The 25,315-nt window shown below is 30.0% G+C and overlaps 1 pseudogene; it reads right to left on the bottom strand.

The window, feature by feature from the left end:
- Window positions 1-1,657: 1,657 nt before the first annotated feature.
- LOC112716116 (carotenoid 9,10(9',10')-cleavage dioxygenase 1-like) lies at window positions 1,658-25,078 on the bottom strand (annotated as a pseudogene).
- Window positions 25,079-25,315: the final 237 nt, after the last annotated feature.

Raw genomic sequence — 25,315 nt, 5'->3', positions numbered from 1 at the left:
ATGTTCTTAAACAATTATTTTACTTTTTATTATCTCATATTTAAGTATAAAATCTACTTATTATAGTTTTATGGTATAAATAAATCTTTTATTCAAAATAATTACTATAATCAAAATCATTTTAATAATAAATTATTAATAGAGTATATTAATATATAGATAATATGTTTTTTTATGTTAAATATTTTTTAAAAAGTCACTAATAATTTAAGTTGTATTTAATTAAAAAATTAAGTTTTAATTTAATTTTCAACTAATTAACTAATATAATAAAATTAATTATTACTATTTTTTGAATTTATTTAACTTTTAATTTTTATTTTTAGACTATATCAAATTTAACAATTTAATTATTATTAAATGTTAAGTTTAACAAAATATTTTTTAACATAAAACACAAAAAAAGTATTTATATTTTATTTTGGATAAATATAATATAATAAAAGGTATATATATATATATATATATATATATATATATATATATATATATATATATATATATATATATATATATATATATATATATATATATATATGAAATAGTCAATTGGAATAAATATCCGAAAAAAATTCGGAATTTATTCGCAACTAAAAATGAGAACATTTCAAAAATTTAAAAGATCAGATAAGTTTTACTGTGTGAATCCTCAATTTAAATATTGAGATTTTTTGATAGACAAAAAAAATCAGGACCATCTCATTGTTTCCTCATTCTTACGTTTTTTTCACTGACAAATCCTATATATATATATATATATATATATATATATATATATATATATATATATATATATATATATAGGTATTCGTTTTTTTTAAACTCTGTGGGAGCAAATGCCCCCTCCTCCTTTAATGTAGGTCCGTCACGCCTGCAGTGAAATTTAATTCTTACAAAGAGTGGATTTGGTAGAACAGCCTATCCTCATTTGAGACAATAAAAAAGTTTTGTGTTGGTGGGTCTCCAAACTCAAGTGGACCCACAATATAGAGAGTGAGGAGAGGAGAAGAGATCGACGAAGAGAAGAAGAAAAAGAAAAAAATGGCAGTTTCAATGTGCTTCTATTAAATTAGTAAACTTGCTTTATTTCTTATGAAATTTTTAGTATGTTGTTCACGGTGTAGAGATGAATATTAAGATATAACTTATTAGTTGTATGATTTTCTCTTTTGTCTGATTTGAGATACCTATTTTGTGGAGGGTCTATATTGATTATATCAATTTTGATAATGTATTTTATTGATTGTTGAGATACTCTAATGCTACTAGAAAGACTTATTATGTACTCGTTATTTTAATAGTGAAAGATTTTACTAGACTATATTCTGTGAATTTTTTATCCCTTTTAAAAGTTTTTTGACAATAAAAATTTTGGTATTTAATTATTTAATTTCTGTCATTATATTTACTACTTAGAATATCTCTACAACTATCTATTTAATTGCAAAGGTTATAAAAAATCATTTGGATTCTTTTATTGTGAGACAGGTTCTTATTTTAACTTCAACTTTTTTCAATACTATTTACACTAGAAAATTCTGTTGGAGCATATATACTCAAAGTAGTATATATACTAACTGAAAACAGAATTCTTAACTAACTAGCTATTATTTTAACTAACTTTGACTCTTTTATCTCTCTTTAACAGCTCGAGATGGAACCTCAACTATTCTGATATTGACATTATAATGATTGAAATATAATGATATTCAAGCATTGCATTGTGTTGGCCTTATTATATTAAATGTATAATATGATGGCTAAATAGCAATGACATATATACATAACATAAATAGAGCTATGATGAGGGAGTTGGGGGCTGAAAAGAGATTGGCATGAAAGTTCCATGAAAGTCGTAAGGAACTCTGCATGGCAATGTAATCTTGGCAACTGCCTCACCACTTAACTTCTTTCCATCAATTATATGAACCTGCATTCATGCATGCACTTATTATTATTAATTTATTATTAATATACATATATACATGGCATGGAACATAGTTAAGAAGTAGTTCCTACTTGTGATAAGTTAGTGTCTTCATTATGAACAAAAGCAATGATCCAACCATCTTCTTCTTCCATTTCAATGCCCCCTTTTTCTTTAGGGACAAAGGCGAGGCGAGTGCAGAATACATTGCTGCTTTCAAATGCATAATATTCCGTTCTTATGATCTTTTCCTAATTTTATTTACAAATTATTCAATTTTGTAATAATTCATAAAATTAAACAATACTCAATGCATATATAATTATTAATTGTACCTCAAATGATAATTGTTCTTCAAAGTATAACTTAGCTAGACCTCATATTTTGGCATATCTAACAATTCAAACACACAAACTCAGCATTATTAAACACAAAATCTAAACTTTAGTAATTTATAAATAGATAAATACCTGCAACAAAGCTTGCATTGGGATCCACCACTTGGGTGTATGCGTATTTATTCTTAACTCCTATAAAACTTTCATTGAGTACAGGAAAATCCATGAACTGATTTGGTCCATCAATGAGATATTTCTCATTAACCTCCCCGATTTCCATGTTTAATCGCCATTCATAACAACGAGAGAAAAACTTAGAATCATTATTCAATTCTGCTTCTGGCCCTGGAATTATTGAATCTAATGCTCTGCAACCCCACACCACCACCTATAGTACAAAATTAATATCCAAAATTTTACTTATTTTGACATTCATAAAAAATTTGATTCTTGTAGAAAAAATTTGATTATTTTTAGGTAAAAAATAGCTTTATTATTTTGATAGTAAATTATTTTATTGAAAAATTGTCTAAAATAACTCACATAAATATAAAAAAATAGGTAATAACAGATGTAATGACTAGTTTTAAATATTGATAAAATATTTTAGTATTTATATGTATTTTTATTTTATATATTAAAATTGATACATATTTTTCTAGAATCTTTTATTTAAATTAAATAATTATATAATTTACTAATATATATAAACTACAGAATAATTACTTAAATAAATAACGCTAACGCAGATATGGGCATACATTGGGTACTACTGAGATCTTGAATATGACGTTCGGAGAATCTGACATATCCAAAGTGCACCCTAGATATATTGTAGACCGAAAAACGGATATTGAGCACTCGAGATGTGTTCAAAAACTAATTTGGGTCACAGCATTTCAGATCCCATCAAAATAAAAATTAGTGTCACAGCATTCGAGATACGTACAAATATAATTTTAAGTAAATTTTAAATTAGACTCATAGTTATAAAAAAATTAATTTTAAAATTAAAAAATACTTATAGATGATTTAGATCAATTTATACAGTAAAAATCAGTAAAACATATTACTATTTAAATCGAATTAGATTAATTTATCCGTAATTTTTTTCTATTACTTACTTATGAATTATTTCAATCCTAAAACCTTTTATTTTATCTGACTGACATTTTCAAGTGAATTAAAAGTGTACACATTAGAAATAGTAGAAGATTGAAATTAGAAGTGATTATTAAAAATGGTTATTAATTTTATTTTAATTTTAGGTGCCATGGATTTGGAGTTGAATTGGATTAACACGGAACCGATTCAAATTTTAATTGTCTATTAATTTTAATATTTTTAAAATTAGTATAATTTGTTACGATTTAAATAGTATTTATTTAATTTTTATTTATCAATTTAATTAATTTCATTCAAAAATATCAATTTAAAATTATTTTTGAATTTGGTCTAATTTAAAATTTATCTAAAATTGTATCCGCACCTATCTCGAATGCTGTGATCCTAATTTCTAATTTTTATTTTGATTGTATTTCGAATATTGTGACCAAAACTAGATTTTGAACGCATTTCGGGTGTTTAGTAGGCGTTTCTCAGCCTACAACGTATCCTAAATGCACTCTAGATACGTCAAATTCTCCATGGGTCATAGTCTAGGATCTCAGGAGATACGCCCATACTTGCGTTGAATTCACAATATCCGAGATGTAGTACATTGTTTATTTAAGTAATTATACGATTTATATGTATCACTAATAAATTATATAATTGTTTAATTTAAATAAAAAATCCTATTTTTCTGTTATTAGATAAAAACAAAATTTATCTCACGTAATTAACAAATTAAAATTAAAATACTAAACTTTATTAAACAAAATTAAAATTATGTATCCATTCCAGATACAAAATAAAATAACGAGTAATTACTTAAACTATTTCGTAAAGTTTATAAAATTGGATATTCTAATCTCTCAAGTTTTAACATATACAAAATAGTTTTTAACATTTATTTCTGTTAGACAATACAGTCTTTCTTCGTTAGTTACTAATGGCGATTGCTGTCGTGGAATTTTGATTCGCACGTGCGTGGCCATTAAGTGTCTGCGAGTATGATCTAATCTAAATAAATCAGTCCAAAAAATGAAGTACAAAACAGTTCTCGAAAAATAAAAAATCTCAAAAGAATCCCTAAAAAAATTTAAAAAAATCCAAAATAGTCAAATTATTTATATATAATTATTTTTAAATTAAAAAATTTTAATTTCTAAAATTTTTTATCTATTTATCTCAAATTTGATTATTCATATATAAAATAATTTACATTTTCAAATCTTAAATTATAAACTAATTTTGAAATTTTTCAAAAAATATTAAATAATTAAATGAACTCATATTTATTTTTGATCATATAAAATATTAATTTAATTTGTAAGTACCATATTTTATGAACATTCTTTAATGATGAAAAAAGAATGAACCAGTGAAAATTTTTCATTTATAAATTTTTTCACATAAATAATTGGGAATATTTTGTGCAAATACTTATAAAAGTAACACTTTAAAACATGCATGCAATGCAAACTAAGTCATTTATGAAGTTAAATTTGTAAATTTTGGTCAATTATAGAATCAATGTGAATGATTTATAAAATTTCAATGCTATTTGAAACTCCTAATACTTTGTAATACTTGAAGAAAATATGTTTTGACAAATTCAAATATTTTGTTGATATATTTTTTGAAAGTTTTGGAATTCAATAATTATAATATTGTATAAAATAGATTTGTAGTTAAAGTTGTTTTTATGCTACTACAATTAATAATTATGTCAAAAAAAAATACTTTTTTATTTATAAATATTTTTTAAATTTATTTAGTAAATAGTGATCTTTGTAATGCAAACCTCTTAGATTTAGCTATTATTATTATAATTTTTGTATCACTTCAATATAAGTATCATAGGTTAATAATTAAATAATATTATTTTTTTTGACATTTAAGTATTAATGAATAAAATTATTTTTTAGTTTATATTTTGTTATTTTTTTATTATTTATTTATTATATATACTTTGAATAATATTTTATTATTTTGATTAATAAAAATATTATAAAACATTAACTTTTGAAAAGATTAAAATATTTGAAGGGCCGTCTTAAAATTTTTAAAATTTTTCAAAAACTATTTTAAGATTTTTCAAAATTTTTAACGATTGTTTTATATTTCATACTAAAAAACTTATTTGCCAACTTGCACACGTGGACACTTAGCACACTTGTGTTAATTAATGTTCCACGTTAGTCATCATTATAAGTGATTAAGGAGGGGACGGTATTATCTAATAAAACTAAATGTTGATAACTGTTTTATGTATTTTAAAATCTGAGAGACTAAAAATTGGAATAAGGTGTGTAATAGTGTGCTTAAATGATTTATAGTTTTTGGAATGTGAGGGGTATTGGGGGTGTTGGAAAAGTGGGTATGATTAAAAATTTTAAGAGAAAAAATAATGTGAATATACTAGGCTTGATAGAGACAAAGAAGAATGAAGTTACTAAGTTTGACGTTGTACAAATTTGGAGAAATGATGCGGTGGATTGGGAATATGTGAGTTTCGAAGGGGCTTCTGGAGGTCTATTGTTAATGTGGGACAAAATGATTTTTTAAGTTGAGTAACTATTATAAAGGAGAGAGGTTGTTGTGTGTGGAAGGGGTGTTGATGAGCAATAATTTTCATTGTGAGTTTTGTTTGGTGTATGGTGCGCATGTCAGGGAAGAGAAGCTAACTGTGTGGGAGGAGTTGAGTTTTATTGCTGGAGTATGCCAGGTCCCCATTTGTTATATGGGTGATTTTAATGAGATTGTGAGAGTAGAAGAAAGAAAAGGTGCTAATGCTTTAATAGCATTAGCGGAAGATTTAGAGACTGGATCCGGAATATGGAGTTAGTGGATTTAGAACTGAATGATCGCAAATTTACATGTTTCAGAGGCCAATCTTGCAGTCGCTTTGATAAAGTCTTTGTTAGCCTGGAATGGCTTGAACAGTTTTCTGAGATACGACTTAAAGGTGGGTCAAGAGGTTTATCTGATCATTGTCCTTTGATAGTGGAAGATAGTAGATTAAGAGGAGGACCGAGGCCATTTCGAAGTCTGGATTCTTGGTTCACACATGATGGGTTTCTCATAATGGTGAAGGAGGAATGGAGGGGTATAGGGGAGGTTCAATTTACTGAAAAGTTGAAGGCTTTGACGATATCTTTGAGTAGATGGCATAAGGATAAGTTTGGTGATATTGATTTGGAGGTACAACAGTTGGAAGATGAAATCAAGAAGTTGGATGATTTGGCTAGTGATGGAGTTTATGATGGGACTATGGAGGCAAGAAGGAGAGCTCTAGTTAGCTTCTGTAAGCGTTGGTATGTCAGGAAGGAAATTCATTGGAAGCAGATGTCAAGGTCCCGACATGCTAAGTACATGGATAAGAACACTAGATATTTTCATAATTTAGCCTCAGCAAGAAGAAGAAATAATCGGATTGATGCGTTGATGATAAGTGGTAGATTGGTGAGGAATCAAGCCAGGATTAAGAGTGCAATAAGAAATTTTTACAAGAACTTGTATCATCAGGAAGCGTCACCTTTGGTAGGTATTTGGGATGGCCTAGTTAACAAGATACAGGAAGAGGACGCTACAGACTTAGAGAGGATGCCTTCGGCTGACGAAATAAAGGAATCAGTTTGGGATTGCGAGTCGTCTAAGGCCCCTGGCTGTGATGGATACAATATGAACTTCATAAATAAGTGTTGGGGGAAATTGGTACTGAGTTTACTGCAGTTGTCATGGATTTCTTCCAGTCAGCTACGCTACCAAGAGATTCTAATGTTACATGGGTGGCTCTAGCTCCGAAGTTTGTGGGAGCAAGGAAGATTAAAGATCTTCGGCCGATTAGCATGGTAGGGTGTGTGTATAAGGTCATTTCGAAGGTGTTGGTGCGGAGAATGAGAAGAGCAATGCCGGACTTAGTAGGGGAGGCTCAGAGTGCGTTTGTGCAGGGGAGAAAAATTCATGATGGGACTTTGATTGCGTGTGAAACTGTGCAATGGTTGAAGTAAAGAAAGAAGAAATAGACAATAATCAAACTGGACTTTCAAAAAGCTTATGATAGAGTCAAATGGAAATTTGTGGATATTGTACTTCAGAAAATGGGTTTTGGGAAAAGATGGTGAAGGTGGATCAAGGAATGTGTGTGCACGGCGTCTATGTCACTTTTGATAAATGGCTCGCCTTCTAAATCTTTTAAGATGGAACGGGGCTTACGACAAGGAGATCCTCTTTCTCCGTTTCTTTTTGTTCTTGTTGTTGAGGTCCTTCATAGAATAATAGGAGAGGCAGTAAGACATGGAAGGATCTCTCCTTTGTTAGTTGGAAAAGACAATATTGAGTTGTCTCACTTGCAATTTGCGGATGACACAATACTTTTTTGCCCTCTGGAGGAGGAGACTATTTGTAATTATAAGCGGCTTCTACGGTGTTTTGAGATGATGTCTGACTTGAGTATTAACTTTGATAAATCTAGCTTAATTCCGGTTAATTGCGAGCGAGAGTGGTCACAAAGGATGTGTATCTTGTTGGGGTGTAAGGAAGCAACGTTTTCAGTCAAATATCTTGGTATTTCTTTGGGAGCGAATCTGAAATTGGTCAAGACATGGAAACCTATTATAGACAAAGTAGAAGATAAACTTAATCTGTGGAAAGCCAAAATGATTAATAAAGTTGGTAACCTGGTACTCATCAAATCTGTGCTTAATAGTCTGCCGGTTTACTATCTTAGCTTATATAAGATACCCAGAGCAGTAGCAGATAAGTTGATATCTTTGCAAAGGAGGTTTTTGTGGAGTAATGAGGACGGAAGGGATGGGGTACCTTTGGTAAGGTGGGATATTGTGCAAGCTCCAAAATGCTTTGGGGGTTTGGGCGTGGGCGATGCAGTGCTCCGGAATACAGCATTGTTGTTCAAGTGGTGGTGGCGATTTTCAAAGGAGGATTGTCCATTATGGAAGAAAATTGTGTGCTCCTGCAATGACTTGAAGCCAAATGTCCTTCTTTCTTGTTAGCCGATTCTTAATACAAAGGGTCCGTGGAGGGACATTTGTCAATTGCAGATAAGAGAACAGCAAGCGAGAGATAAGATGGTCAGAGGGTTATCATTAGAGTTAGGAGATGGTAGAAGAATTCGTTTCTGGAAAAATAAGTGGCTACCATGTGGTGTGTTGCAGGATGTATTTCCAAGACTTTTCTCGGTTTCAAATCAAGTCAGGTCTGTTATAGGGGACTGTGGGTTCTGGGATGGGTTGGAGTAGATATGAAACTTTCATTGGAGAAGGATACTATTCTAATGGGAGTTAGAATTAGTTAACCAACTTCATGGAGTTCTACAATCTGTCAGGTTAACAAGTGAGAGGGAGGACATAATAGTATGGAAATTTGATAGATCAGGAGTTTACTCTACTAACTCATTTGTGCAGGTTTTACAGACTGAGACTCTCCCGGAGGACATTACGAGTTATAGTTTCACTAGATCTATATGGAGAGGACTAGTACCACCAAGAGTTGAACTATTCACCTTGTTTGTGTTAGTTGGTAGGGTCAATACTAAGAAAAGATTGATTAGATTGGGCATTATTAATCACAGGGATATGATTTGTGTTTTATGTAAAAAAGAAACTGAGAATGATTTCCGCTTATTCATTGGTTGTGAGTTCACGTGGCAGGTGTGGTGTGCTTGGATATATGCCTATAATAAATTTTGGTCTATTCCAGGAACCATTAATCAACACTTTGAGAGTTGGACAGGAGCTCCTGTAAGAAAAGTCGAACGTAACAGGTGGCTGATTGGTTTTTTTGATATTATTTGGAAGACGTGGTTGGAAAGGAATGCCATGATTTTCAAGAATCAAGAAACATGTGTTGCGGAAATTATTACCAAGTCGATTAGGAGCTACAAAGAGTGGGTTAGCTTTGTTCAGTTTAGTTATTGATGGCAATGACGGAGATAACTTCAGTTTTTTGTTTAGTATTTGTATTGTAACTCTGGACTTTTTAAATGCTCCACCTTATTGTGTTAAGTTTCTTATTTAAAAAAAATCTGAGAGACTAAAGTATTCAATTTTAATAATTTTAAGATTAATTTAAATAATTATATAAAATAGTTTTCTTTCAAATATGACTGCTATGCAAATATATAATTAAAGTTACCTCGTGACCTTCCTCAAAAGAGTTAATAAAATGAAATGTGCTATGAGGTGTGACCTCAAACCATTTGATTGAATTTGCATCACCATATATGGGCATAATCCCAATCCTCGCGTATTTCTCCTTCTCATATTCTATCAATCTACGACATATATATGAAGAATTCAAAAATTTAAAGCGCAAAATTATTTATTAGAAAGAGGTGCATGTGTAATATACTCACTGCCCTCTTCTAAGAAGTCTGTTTGGGTCAATTATGAGTGGATAATCCAATATCACAATGTATCTGCATATATATACACAAAAAAAGAGAGATTATGATAAGAGGATAAGTGATAAGTGCATGTACATACGATAAGGCAGTTAGAAATTGTTAACTAGCTAGAGTGGTTAGAATCGGCTAGAAGTAGTTAAGAAGTGGTTAGAAACAGTTAGTGAAGTCTAGCTTAGAGAACAAGTCACGACAACTTGTATACATACATGGACGTAAATCACCATTCAACACAATGCTAGGTAATACAATCAGATAAACACTCTCTGAAGTCACTGGTAGCAGTTTCAATTATTATTATTGTCATCGTCGTTGTCGTCGTCTTCGGCCGATTACATTTATAACGAATAATATTATTACCTTTGTGTGATACCTATCTCATGGCAAAGACAGCATCTGTCTAGTTTTATATCCACTTTATGAACCAATTCTTTTCCATCAGCTGAAAATAATGAACAATCAGCAGAAACCCCTTCAATCAACTAATTGATGATAAATAATTTGAAAAAAATGATGGATAAATGATACAATAATAGTATCATTATTTGTATCATGATTAAATAATTTAGTGGTTTTTTTCTAATTGAGAATTCTGTTAAGTATCATCTATGTTACAGTAAGAGAGAACCTATATAGAAGACAATAATAACAGAATAAATAAAATTAAAGAAAAGGAAAACTCATCTCTATGAAAATGTAAGTGTAAATAATGCATGTAAAATAAAGCATACCAGAAACTATTCCAATTTCAAGAAAAGGTTTGGTTGTCTCTACTCCAAAGATAACCAGTTCTCCGGTGTCTAGAACTTTCTGTATATTAACATGCATTTTGCAAAAACCAACAACAGGAAAAGAACAGGTAAAAGAAAAATTAAGTAAAATATATATATATATATATATATATATATATATATATATATGTGTGTGTGTCTATATACATATAGTGTATCAAGTTAGAGTAATAAACATTTATAACTAATGAAAGAAAAATATGCAAATTAATTAATATTTAATATTAAAAATAAGAGAAAAGGATAAATAAGTTTTTAACCTTTTAATTCGAAGATAAATTCATCTCTTAAGATTGAAAAATATAAAATTATCCTTCACCTTATAAAATGCGTCACAATTAGATTTTTTCATACAATTGTCTAATCAAGACGTAACGGAGTGAGCTGATATGTCGTCCATATGTCTGTTACGGTGTCATTTTAAAGTTTAGAGACTTATCCGTCCTCAAACCTTTTTACAATGGACTACATAAGCATCACTCTGTTACGTTTTGATTAGGCAATTGCTATACATAGAAAAATCTTAATGTCACATATTTTGTAAAGTGAAAAATAATTTTATTTTTAATTTTAAGAGATGAATTTGTATTTAAATTAAAAAGTTAAAAATTTATTTATTTTTATTCTAAAAATAATTAACAGAATATATAATCATTCAAAAATCACGTAACGTTATATTTTAATTTTTTATTCGTGTAAATTTCAATAATTTATATCGTATTTCTTTTTAATTATTAACTATTCAATAATGTACATAATATATAATATATACCTTAGGGTGGCTGCCAAAAGGACGATTCGATACTCCATTGAAATCCCATTGATTCAAAGTATTTAATGTGAAAATGTCAATCTCAAATGGAAGGTGACTGTCAGAAACTGAATAGAACTTTCCTGAATGCTCAATCACATTGGTGTTGCTATAATATTTATAGTTTTCTCCAAATCTCAACTGCATGTGAATTAATACACACAACACACCAAACTGTTGATGACTCGTGTCGGATGGGACTTCAGATGTCATTTGGCTTAAAATAGATTTGTCACACGTAGTTCTTAAGGTGACAAAAGAAAATAGGATAAAGTATTATTTTCATCTTAAATATTTGAATTGAATTTTAATTTGGTCTCTTATATTTTAAATGTCTTAGTTTAGTCTTAAAAATTTTTAAATATTTTATTTTAATTTTAAAAAAGTTTTAAATATGTTTAATGTTGTCTTACGATTAAATTTAACACAAATAATTCACATATTAAAAAGACAATAATATTCAATTTCAGTATGTAAATAAAATTAATATGCTAACGATCACTAATATAAAAATTTTTCCTTTAATTTTGAAGCGCGTTGATAATTAATTGTTAGGATTTAAAATTTTGTAAAAAAAAATTGAGGAGAAGTATTATAAAAATATTTGGTTATAATTTCTACCATATAAAAGAAGATATGACTTAATTAATAACGTTATATATTAACGTCCACATCATTCATTCCATTAACGAGTTAAATTTAATGGTAGAACTACATTAAACCTGTTTAAAATTTTTTAAGACAAAAATAAAACGTTTAAAACGTTACAGACCTAATTAGAATATAACCCAAACGTTAAAAACTAAAATAATACTTTACCCAAAAAAATATTTTCTTCAAAGTATATACTTAAATTAGTTCATAACTAATATCAACTAAGATATTTTGGTCATTAATAATTTTTTTATTATAAAAATTCCTGAAATTATACCTATTTGACAAATTGATTTTCTAATTATTTTTAATAAAATTTTTACTTTTTTAGTATACTTATTAAATAAATAAGTCTTAACAAATTTTATTATAGATAATTAAATTTTTAAATTTTTATAAGATAAATTAATCTTTCTTACAAAGAGATTAATTCGTCTTGAGAATCTCTAAAGTATTAAAAATTTGTTGAGAATCAAAATGTTTGAATTAAAACTTTTTGGAGACAAATTTGGGTGTTTATTTATTTATTTATTTATTTTGAAGTTTTGTTATTTTGTTGATTGATTGTCAATTAAAAAGAAACCATTAATTTTCTAATAAAACTAAAATGTATAAATGAATAAAATGTTGACCTTGTTTAGCATGAGAGAAGATAGAACAGCAAGTGAATCTCCTTTGACAGCAGGAAGAAACAAAGGCTTGTACTTTGTTTCTCAAGCCTATATGATGAAGTTTCAACATGTTTGTTGTTGTACACAAGAGTGTAATTCCCATCATTTTCATCAATTTGCTTTTTGAAATACAAAGCATGAAGCATTCCTTCTCCTTCCACCCAAGCACTATCTGAACTCCCCAAAATTGACTTTGTTGATTTCAACCCTCCAAACAGTGGGTTTGATCCTAAATTACATACATGCATGAACACTAGAGAAATAAAGAAATTTTTTGGCATATATATCATAAACATAGATATATTACGAGGGGCACTTTGTAATATAAAACAATATTTGGAATTTTTATATTTTCTGTTTATTATTATTTAGATGGAAGGACGCTGTATGTAGCTTTTAAAATGTTAAGGAGAAAACTAAATTTAAAAAAGAAAAGTTAGAGATGATTTTAAATTTTTATACAAACATTAGTAGTTCCGGTTTAAAATGATTTTTACCAAGAAAAACTAAGAATAATTTAGCTCTCTAAGTATAAAATTATTACAACTTATTAAAATATTTTTTATGATTTATTTTTTATTATAGTTTGCCAGAACAAAATTTTAAGAACCAATGTTTTTAATAGGACAATTTATCTAAATAACACAACTCGAATGCATATTTATGCAAATGCAACAATTTCAATCTCATTACATGCATGCGTGTCCTATTTTAATTTTATGTAAATCTACTACCTACGGTTTATTATTTGGCCATAAACCACGTAACCTCTACTGCAGTTTATGAGGAGCAGCATTTAGGCATAAATTGCGTGACTCCTACTGCAATTTTTGAAGACCAGCATTTGTACATAAAATGTGATAAAGCAGTGACGGATTGCATTCTTTAAGATTTGAGTTTTTGGATTTAAAACAATTTGGGAGAGAATCACTTGACATTGATACTTTGGCAGGTTGGGGTCATGAAAGAATAAAATTGTTTGTACTAATTAAACGGTGTTGCTCATGTGACTAGAAATATCAATAAAAAAGAGATTAATTGTTTATAAGTTGTTCTTTCTATATGTTAGTTGTTTGCTGTTTCGTTCATATGTTATGTCACTTTAAACTGTGATTTTGGTATTTTTATAAAGAATTTGAAGATGTTAGTGATTTATCTGTTAAAATTTGATTAATACCGGTTTAATTTTTTTAATTTATGTGTTAGTCTTTTATTTTTAAATTATTTATTTTATAAATAATTTATGTGTTATTGATTTATCTGTTAAAATTTGATTAGTACCAAATTAATTTTTTAGTTGATTGATGTGTTAGACTTTTATCTATAAACTATGTAATTTATAAATACTTTAGGTTTTAGTGATTTATCTATTAAAATTTGTTTAGTATCAGTTTAATTTTTTTGTTAATTTATATGTTAGTATTTTATCTTTGAATTATTTATTTTATAAATACTTTATGTGTTAGTGATTTATCTGTTAAAATTTAATTAGTACCAAATTAATTTTTTAGTTAATTAATATATTAGACTTTTATCTGTAAAGTATTTAATTTATAAATAGTTTAGGTCTTAGTGATTTATCTATTAAAATTTGATTAGTATGGATTTAATTTTTTTTGTAATTCATGCCAGACTCTTTTAGCTATGAATTATTTAATTTATAAATAATCCAGGTGTTAGTCTTTTTTCTGTTAAAATTTGATAGGTACTAATTTAATTTTTTGTGCATGCATGTATTCGTCTTTTATCTGTTAATTATTTAATTTAAAAATAATTAAAGTATTAATTTTTTTTGTTAAAACTTGATTAGTACCAAATTATTTTTGCGTGATGCAGCCGATTAAGTGTAATTATGGCATTAGGAGACAATAGAATATGTCTCTACATGACAGCATCATACCTTATTTGAAAACTGCGAATTTGTATCACTTGACGAGACTGGACAGTCATTGGTTCTGGGTGGATGAGTCTCTGGTGAGCGTATTCATTGAGAGGTGGTATCTTGAGACGTACATGTTCTACATGCCATTCGGAGAGTGCAGCATTACACTGCAAGATGTGGCTTATTAGTTGGGGTTGCCTGTTGATGGGAAGACTGTTAGTGGGTGTTTCACTGACTTTGAGCAGCACATTTCCGATGGGAGACCAGCGTGGGATTAGTTTTAGGAGTTATTCGGTGAGTTACCGCTGCCGAATAGGGTCAAGCAGATGACGATCTACTTCACATAGTTCCATGAGAGGTTTCGGGTGCTCTCTGCCGATGCAAGTGAGGAGACAGTGTGTAGGTATGCTCGTACTTGTGTCATGATGTTACAATCGACTCAGCTATTCATCAGTGACAAGAATGGGAGCTGGGTTCACCTTCGATGGCCGCCGTTTGTGGCAAAGCTGCTTAACGAGTTGGGAAAGTATAGCTGGGTCTCAGCTGCACTGTCCTGGTTGTATAAATACATATGTCGGGTTACAAACAGAAATGTGATTAACTTGGCCAGGCCACTTTAGTTATTACAGTCCTGAATTTTCTCACGGTTTCTGACGCTAAAACCGAGTGGTTTTGACACATTTGTATTTTCGCTGGCATCCAGATATCATTTTAATGTTTTGTGCTATATATGTGCTTATTTTAATGTTGTGTTTTGGAACTTGATGGGCCTATTATGTACGTGGATTGCTCCTAATATTCTCATCACTGTCCCCAACTATATCGACAGCCTCTTCATCTAAATCATCCTTTCTCATTGTATTTTCAACTAGATTAGGTTCACTGTCACCTACACAATTAGGAATCATGATAAGAGAACTAGCCATCTCAACTGCCAGCTGATGGAACGGACGGTTCTCCAATGCTACATAGCCATCTTCATCTGCATGGTTCAAATCAACTGCAACGGATAGAGATGCAACAATCGAACAAGCTTCTACAACCACGACATCGAATTAGAGGCACTCCCAAGCCAGTCGACTGAGGATTTGGAACTAATATCCCAGAACTGTTGACACCATCCTCTGACTTCTTATACAACTCGTGTATTCTGACCTTTGAAAAACTTCTTCGGCAATGAAACAGAACCAGTAGATCTTCATCAGACCTTATCATAAACATATCATACTTCACACTGGCAGACACAACTACAATAGGTATTTTATAAAATAATTCCTTCACCCACTTAGGTCCCAAATACCCCAAGCTTTTGTAATATAGTAGTTTTTAGATCTGACAAGATTTTCAATGAACGAATAAATACATTCAAAAATTCTTTGTCAGTAAACTTCACACCCTCTCTTTTTCTTTTGTGAATGTTTTCAATGCAATACACTAGTGCTAAGAAACTATCCTCCTCACTAGACATTGTGAAAATGACTCTCTCCTTGACAATTACTTTCGATTCGTATATATAGAGTCTATAGCCTTCATAAACTGCAATCAGAGTCCCGCAATTTATGTACAAATGCTTCTTTTCATAAACTGCAGTAAGGGTCCGTAGTTTATGGTCAAATGATAAATCGTAGTTAACAGCCACGATTTATATAGAAATGAAATAGGACAAGCATGTAATGAGTTACAGATTGTTATATTTATGTAAATATAAATCCCAATTAATTTATTTAAGTAAATTATTCTTTTTAATAAAAAAATTTAATTAATTTAATTTATATTCAAGACAAAAATAAAAAAAGTTTGTCACTTGACATTTTTCATACATATAAATAAAGTAAACTTGACATTTTTCATACATATAAATAAAGTAAACTTGCAAAGTCAAATAAAATATAAAAATTGCACTTCCAAATTAAAATTAATTAAATCTGGCTGATTTTACTAATTATTTTTCATTTTTTTCAGATTTATCCTTTTTCAGTTAAGCTCTAAATTATTTCATAATTGAAGTTGGTTTAATTTTTACACAGGAATCTACATATATTATTCTGCCGCTAAATTAACAATTTAAAAGAAAAACAATGCAAGTTGCTGGTAATCAAAGTATGAGTATTTATCTATTTTGGTCTCCAAAAAATTTTGGAACAGACATTTTAGTCTCTAATTAAAATTGATTATTCGATTGGTCCTTAACAATTAACTTCGATCTGTCAATCATTTAAGTCCTTTTCTCTGTCAACTCTAACAGAGAACAAAATGGTCCCTAACAACTCTAACAGGGGACAAAATGGGCTTTGACCCCTCTATTTAGAAACGACACTGTTCTCCCCCAATTTCCATCATATCTTGCTTAACACTAACATTCATACTCTTATTTTTCACCCTCATAGTCTTCTTCTCCTTCTTCCTTTTCAACTCCAAGATCAAGCTATGGTCTATAACTGCCACACGTGCTGTACCTACCTCAATATGTTATGGACCACACACTTTTTAAATCTCTGTGACTAGTATACCCACTTTTTCTGCACTTCACTCACCAGAAGCATCCACCTCCACATCTTTGATAATAGTATCAGCACCAACCCCGACAACATCCACCATATTCTCAAGATCATATTCCACAACTACCCCAATGACACGCTTTTCTCCACTCTCTCCGACAAGCAATATAAATTGTTGGATATTGAGACATCATGAGAAGATTCTCCTTCGATATCAATGCAAATTATTATTTAGAATGGACCTCAAGTACTTCATTCTTTTTCTCCTGAAGTCCAAATTGGCAGACAGTTTCGACCTCACATCCAAGCTATCAATACAACGAGCAATGTCACCGTCACCGTTCATATGAAAATTGAAGCGATTACTGAATATTGGTTCGGAGAAGAAGCTGAAGAAAGCAATCAGAGTAGTGGATAATGTGGCCGTGGAGATGATAGGGTAGAACAGGAAGGAGATGGCAGCAACGATGATGGGTTTTAACAAATCGGACTTGCTGTCTAGATTCATGTGATCCATCGAAGACGACAAGTACTTAAGAGACATAGTCATTAGTTTTCTGAGTATGAATTGGTTGAAAACAAGTTGAGAATTTTTCTTTTTGTGAACATTGAAGTTGCAGAATATGCATTGGTGTAGCTTAAAGTTGCAGTGTTAGGCTGTTAAAGTTATGCGACATATGATGGAAATTAGGAGAGAACAGTGTCGTTTCTGAGCAGAAGGAGTCGGGATCATTTTGCCCTATGTTAGAGTTGTCAGGGACTATTTTGTCCTCCATTAGAGTTGATGGAGTAAAGGACCTAAGTGAATGATGAAGTTAATTGTTAGGGACCAATCGAATAATTAATTTTAGTTGGGGACTAAAGTGTCTGATCCGAAATTTTTTTAAGACTAAAATGTGTGAAAATTAGTAAAGTCAATTTTAGAAAATAAATAAATAAATAATAATTAAATAAAATGAAAGGTAATAAACAATCCTAATTTATAAACTTAGAATTTTAATGGTTGAAAAAGAGAAGAATTATATACCTCTAATTGACGGATAGTTCATATTGAAGAGACTCACAAATAAATTGAGTTTTTCTCTAATTCTTTTCAATCAAGTCATCCAGATAGAATAACATAATATTTTTTTGAGTAGTTTTATCCTATATATGTAGAGAAAAGTGTGTTCTCCTTTTGTTAAGAGAGAGTGTTATTGTAGTCTCTTTGTGATAGAGAGAAGTTGTAATTCTCAAAAAAAGTTATTCAATTATTTCTATATTTTATACAAATTTTTATTTTTTTAATCTTTATATTTTGTTGTGTCATTTGTCTGGTACCTAACAGTGGTATCAGAGCCAAAGGTTACTGATTAATATATTTATTTTTCTGCTGTAAGTTGCCGTCTAAAAAAATGACAGCAAAGTACGAAATTCTAAAATTCAGTGGGAGTAATTTTTCCGTATGGAAATTGAAAATAAAAGTCATTATGAGAAAATACAATTGCGTAGTAGCAATTGAAGGTAGACCCACTGGAATTACAGATGAAAAATGGAAGGAGATGGACAACAATATTGTTGCAAACTTACACTTGGCACTAGCTGACTCAGCTTTATCAAGTATAGCAGAAAAAAACAGCAAAAGAAATTTGGGATGCTCTCACCAAATTATATGAAGTCAAGTCACTTCACAAGCAACAAGATATTCTTGAAGAGAAGACTTTATACTCTTTGAATGAGTGAGTCCACATTGGCAACAGATCACATCAACAATCTAAATACGCTATTTTTCCAACTCTCATAATTGGAATATACCATAGCAGAAAATGAATGTGCAAAGCTCTTACTTCAAAGTCTACCAGATTCATATGATCAGCTTATCATTAACTTAACTAATAATGTTTTGACTAATTATCTTTCTTTTGATGACATGGCTGTTGTGGTTCTTGAAGAAGAATCTAGACACAAGAATAAGGAAGATAGATTAGAGAACTCAAAACAAGTAGAGGCTTTGTTGATGACAAGAGGGAGATCAATGGAGTATAGTTCCAGTGGGAGTCAAAGTAGACCAAAATCACAAAGTAAGAAGCAGGTCAAATGCTACAATTGTTGTAAGATATGACACTTCAAGAAAGATTGTTTGAATAAGAAGAGTATAAAGAAGGTTCCAAAAGGATCAAGTTCTCAAGGATGTGTTGCGAGCACCTCTGATGATGGAGAAATCCTGTATGGCGAAGCAACAATTGGTTCTAAAGGCAGCAAACAGCTCACTGATATTTGGATTGTTGATTCAGGAGCAACCTGGCACATGACTCCTAATCTTGATTGGTTTTGTACATATGAACCTGTCTTGAAAGGATCAGTGTTTATGGGAAACGATCATGCCTTAAAAATTGTTAGGATGGGTACTGTCAAAATAAAAATGTTTGATGGTTCTATTCGTTCACTTCCAGGGGTAAGACACGTGAAAGGGTTGAAGAAGAATTTGTTGTCGATTGGGCAATTGGATGAACTTGGTTGCAAGACCCATATTGAAGGTGAGATCTTGAAAGTTGTTAAATGAGCTCTTGTGGTGATAAAAGCAAAAAAGATTGCAGGAAATCTATAAATGCTTATGGGAGATACTTTGTAAGAGGCAGAGGCATCAGTTGCTTTAGCAAGCCAAGAAGAAATGACGATGATATTGCATTGCAAACTGGGCCACATGTCAAAATGAAGCTTGAAGATTCTTGTAAAATGTAATCTCATTCCCAAGCTCAAATCGATAAACTTACAATTTTGTAAGCACTGTGTTACAAGTAAGCAACATAGATTGAAGTTTGGTAGATCAACTACTCGGAGCAAACACATATTGGAGTTAACTCATTCTGATGTGTGGGAATTACCGGAGATGTCCCTAGGAGGAGCAAAATATTTTGTATCATTTATTGATGATTACTCTAGAAAGTTATGGATGTACCCGATCAAGAAGAAATCAGACGTGTTTGCGATGTTTAAAGAGTTCAAAGCAAAGTTAGAACTTGAATCCAAAAAGAAGATCAAGTGTTTAAGGACAGATAATGGAGGAGAATATGTCAATGGTGATTTTCTAACATTTTGCAAGCAAGCAGGTATTCAATGACAATTCACAGTTGCATATACGCCTCAGCAAAATGGTGTAGTAGAGCGAATGAATAGGACTCTCCTAGAAAGAGCACGAGCTATGTTGCAAACTACAGGTTTAGCGGCAGAAACTGTTAAAACCACCTGTTATGTGATAAATCGGTCACCATCAACTGCAATTGGGTTGAAGACACCAATAGAGATGTGGCAAGTTAAGCCACCTAATTATTCTTCTTTACATATATTTGGTTGTCCTGTGTACGTGATGTACAATTTTCAAGAAAGAATAAAGCTGGACCCAAAGCTTAAAAAATGTATATTCTTGGGTTATGTGGACGGAGTTAAGGGGTATCGCCTGTGGGATCCCACTGCTCGCAAGATAGTTGTCAGTAAAGATGTGATATTTGCAAAAGATTAATTGCAAAGAGAACAAGAAAATGACAGCACTATTGAAGAAATAACCACTATTCAAATAAATGAAAAATGCAGAGAAGGTGATCTTTCTGAAGCAGAACTACAGCACGAAGAACAAGAAGCAGAGGCCAATGACATAGAAGTTCGTCGATCCACTCGACAAAGAAGAATACCATCATGGCACTTAATTATTTTTTGACAAACCATGATACATATTGTCTTTTGACAGAAGATAGAGAGCCAACAACTTTTATGGAGACTATGCGCAATCCAGACGCTTCTATGTGGATGACAGCAATGTAAGAAGAAATTGAGGCATTACATAGGAACCATACTTGGAAACTTGTTGAACTTTTAGCAGGTCGAAAAGTCATTAGTAACAAATGGGTTTACAAGATCAAACAAGATAGTAATGATCAGGTGGAATGATATTGTGCAAGATTAGTTGTCAAGGGATATGCTCAAAAAGAAGGTGTTGACTTCAATGAAATATTTTCTCCAGTGGTGAAACTAATTACTATTAGAATAGTTTTGGATAAAGAAGGTGTTGACTTCAATGAAATATTTTCTCCAGTGGTGAAACTAACTACTATTAGAATAGTTTTGGATATGTGTACTGTATTTGATTTGCATCTAGAGTAATTAGATGTAAAGGCTATTTTTCTTCATGGAGAACTTGAAGAAGAGATATATATGCTCCAACCAAAAGGTTTTGATGAAGAACAAAGAAAAAAATGGTTTGCAGGTTAACTAAATCTTCGTACGGTCTAAAGCAGGCGCCAAGGTGTTGGTACAAGAGATTTGATTCTTTCATTATTAGCCTTGGATACAACAGACTTAGTTTAGATCATTGTATCTATTACAAGAGGTCTGGTGATAATGATTTCATCATTCTGCTGTTGTATGTAGATGACATGTTGGTGGTAGGTCCCAACAAAGATCGAATCCAAGAATTGAAGGCACAGTTGGCTAGGAAGTTTGATATGAAATACTTGAGACCAGCAAACATGATTTTAGGGATGTAAATCCACTGAGACAAAAGGGATAGGAAGATTTGGCTATCGCAAAAGGTTGAAGAAGATCTTGCAACGCTTCAATATGCAAGAATGTGCCATACTTTCTATGAATTTCAAATTTATCCTCAAGTATGTGCCCTAATAGTGAAGTAGAGAGGATGGAAATGTTTCGAGTACCGTATACATCAGCGGTGGGAAGCCTTATGTATGCTATGATTTGTACAAGGCCAGATATTGCTCAAGCAGTTGCGGTGGTAAGTTGATTTATGGCAGATCCGGATAAAGAGTATTGGAATGTTGTTAAGAGGATCCTAAGATACATCAAAGAGACCTCGGATGTTACATTATATTTTAGAGGATCAGAATTCTTTGTCAATGGATATGTCGATTCAGACTTTCGAGGTGATCTTGATAAAAGAAAATCTACTACAGACTTTGTGTTTACACTTGTAGGAGGAGCTGTAAGCTGGCCATCTAAATTACAAACTATTGTAACTTTATCTACTACAAAAACTAAGTATATGATAGCTACACAAGCATGTAAGGAAGCTATTTGGATTCAAAGGTTGATGGAGGAACTCGGGCACAAACAATAGAAGATTCACGCTAAAGATAACCTAGCAGATGCCATGACAAAACCAATCAACACTGAAAAATTTGAATGGTGTAGATCCTCATATGGCCTATCGAATACATGAGCAACATGAATTTTGAAAATTTATCAAAATTAACTTTAAGTGTGAGATTGTGAAAATTAGTAAAGCTAATTTTAGAAAATAAATAAAAAATAATAATTAAATAAAATGAAAGATAATAAGCAATCCTAGTTTATAACCTTAGAATTTTAATGGTTGAAAAATAGAAGAATTATATACTTCTAATTGACGGATGGTCTATATTGAAGATACTCACTTATAAATTGAGTTTTTCTTTAATTCATTTCAATTAAATCATCCAGATAGAATAACATAATATTTTTTCGAGTAATTTTCTCTTATATATGTAGAGAGAAGTATGTTCTTCTTTTATCAAAAAAAAGTGTTATTGTAGTCTCATTGTGATAGAAAAAAATTGTAGTTCTAAAAAAAATTATTCAATTGTTTTCATATTTTATACAAATTTTTAATTTTTTCATTTTTATATTTTGCTGTGTCGTCGTATGTTTAGTACTTAACAAAATGGATAAATACTCAAAGTATGAACAATTATTTTCTTTTTTTTCACACGAACATTTATTTTCCATTTCAATTTCTCTTCGGATTTATATTTAATATATAATAAGAAAATTATATCATAAAAGCTTAAATTATTAAAGGACACAGGGTATTAATTATACTATTATATATACCATTTCTTATGTAGACACCTTCTGGAAATCCCTTTGGTATTTCACCTTCAATATCAGTGATAAGTATGGGCTCTCCTATCTCCTCTACCGGAGCAAAGTTACTCTGCAAGTAAATTACTATTAATTATTAATTTACTATATTCTTATAAATACACATATAGAAATAATGTGTTCTATTCATTTTATATTTTGTCCCTCTCCAAAGTATCTTATGAAACCATTAGTCAGCGAGTGGAAATAAGTAGATTGTATATGCATTAGGCTTTTAGAAAAGTATTTTAATAGATGTTTGTATTTTTTAAAAAACATAACCGCAAGTACTTTATTTTGTATTTTGTAAATAAAAAAATTATTTACATATATTTGTAGTTTTGAAAAGTTTTAGAAATATTTTTGAAAACATATAAATTAAAAAAATATTTCTTTAAAGTTAATTTATACTTATTAATATTAAAAAGTATAATATGACATCATATATTAACAAATATTTAAATTTATGGTTACTTACTTAATTATTGCTGCCAAATTCCATTCAAGATAAAAAAATCTCTCTACTTATGTTTATTGTGGTTATTTTAAATTTTAAAAGTTAATTTTTTAAATATAATCATATTTTTTTGTATTTATTAAAAAATAATTTACTGAATATAGAAGTTACAATTAAAATTAAATTAAAGTGAGCTAAATGTATAGTTATACCAAGCTCAAGTTTTAGTCACGAATATTGAACTCATCTCATGCTTGATTCATTAACAATAAACATATTTATAGATTTTAAATTCGAGTCACAAAAAATTTACTAATTAACTAAAATAACATGATATAATCTATAATTCAATATAAATAAATTATAACTTACTACAAAAAATTACTTATCAATTATATATTGTCTATCTATTAATTATATAGTTTATGTCTTAATCATATATATATAAAAAAATTATTATAAAATTTTATATCAAAATATTAATATATAGATATATTATTTTTTCTATAATAAATAATTTAATTAAAGTTATTATTCATTCAATTAATAATATAATAAATAAAGATGTTACGATTTAGATATGACAAAAATAAAAATACTCTCTCATATATTCAACAAATATAAATGTTATAATTGTATATAATTGAGGTAGCTTACAAACTAATAAATTAAACTTATCTAATATCAAACTTTACTCATTTAATATGAGTTAGATTTAGACTCAAATTCATCTCACATAATAAATCTATAATGGGTTAACAAGTAGAGATTAAACTATAGCTTAAAATCAGAACTTACTTGACTGTACAATTTTAAAAAAAATTATCATTCAAAAACCAATTTTGATAACCTAACTATTGATGATGAAAAAGTAAAGAGAAAGTATAGGGAGCCAATGGAGTATATGTATAATGTGTATAATGAGGTTTAGGGATGTTCGATTCAGTAGGTATCAGATGTTTATTATTCCTGGTGCTCAGATAGTTATTCTGGATGATATGGGTGTATTGTATTTGAGAAATTAGTAATATTTTACCTTGAATGTTCATTTTTTAACTCATATTAAGCTAAATAAATAGCCTATTGTACACATTGTATAAATACTCCATTGATTCCCTAGCAGAATTTAAAAGTAAAATTTTACCAAACCACATCAATACAGTGGGTGGTACCGTGGTACATCAAAAACCATTGTATGAGTGTATATATTAGGAACCTGAGATGGAAGGCGTGGTACATCAACAAACTGGAAAACTGAATCCACAACAGCATCAAGGAATTTAGTTGTGATGCTTTTCATGGCTTTGGAAGCATCGATTTGCAATGTAATTTGTTGCAAAGATCTTAACATTGGCTGAGTGTGAAGTAATGAACAAGGAGAAGAAGCCATGTGAGAAGATGTTACTCGTTCAAATAAAAATAATATGTGTGGAAAATACTAATTTACTCAGTACTGGCAGAAAATTAGAGAGAGAGAGAGAGAGAGTTTACGTTGAATATGGTGGAGAATCCAGCAGTGGAGTGATCAAAGCCACGTGAGAAGATGAAAGGTCGTTTGGGACGAATGGAGCACTTTGGTGCAAAAACCATGTGTGAACAAGTTCTCATTTTTGTGTTTCTACTTTGTCTACTAGATGCAATTTTCCTCCTATACTGCCCAACCCTATTTATGGTAACCAAAATGTTTGAGAACCAAAAGAATTAATAAAAAATAATTTAAATTTATTTTTATTATTAGAATTAATAAATATTAAATAAGATTATTTTAAATTAATTTTTTATTATTTTTCTAACATTACCAATATAATAAATAAAGCTGAGCTATTAGATCTTATATTATATTAATTACCAAAATTAAACAATAAAATC

Source organism: Arachis hypogaea, chromosome 10 (assembly GCF_003086295.3).
Source record: "Arachis hypogaea cultivar Tifrunner chromosome 10, arahy.Tifrunner.gnm2.J5K5, whole genome shotgun sequence".
Lineage (NCBI taxonomy): Eukaryota > Viridiplantae > Streptophyta > Magnoliopsida > Fabales > Fabaceae > Arachis > Arachis hypogaea.
The sequence above is the reverse complement of the archived record's forward strand: the minus strand, read 5'-3'. Positions and strand labels throughout refer to the sequence as shown.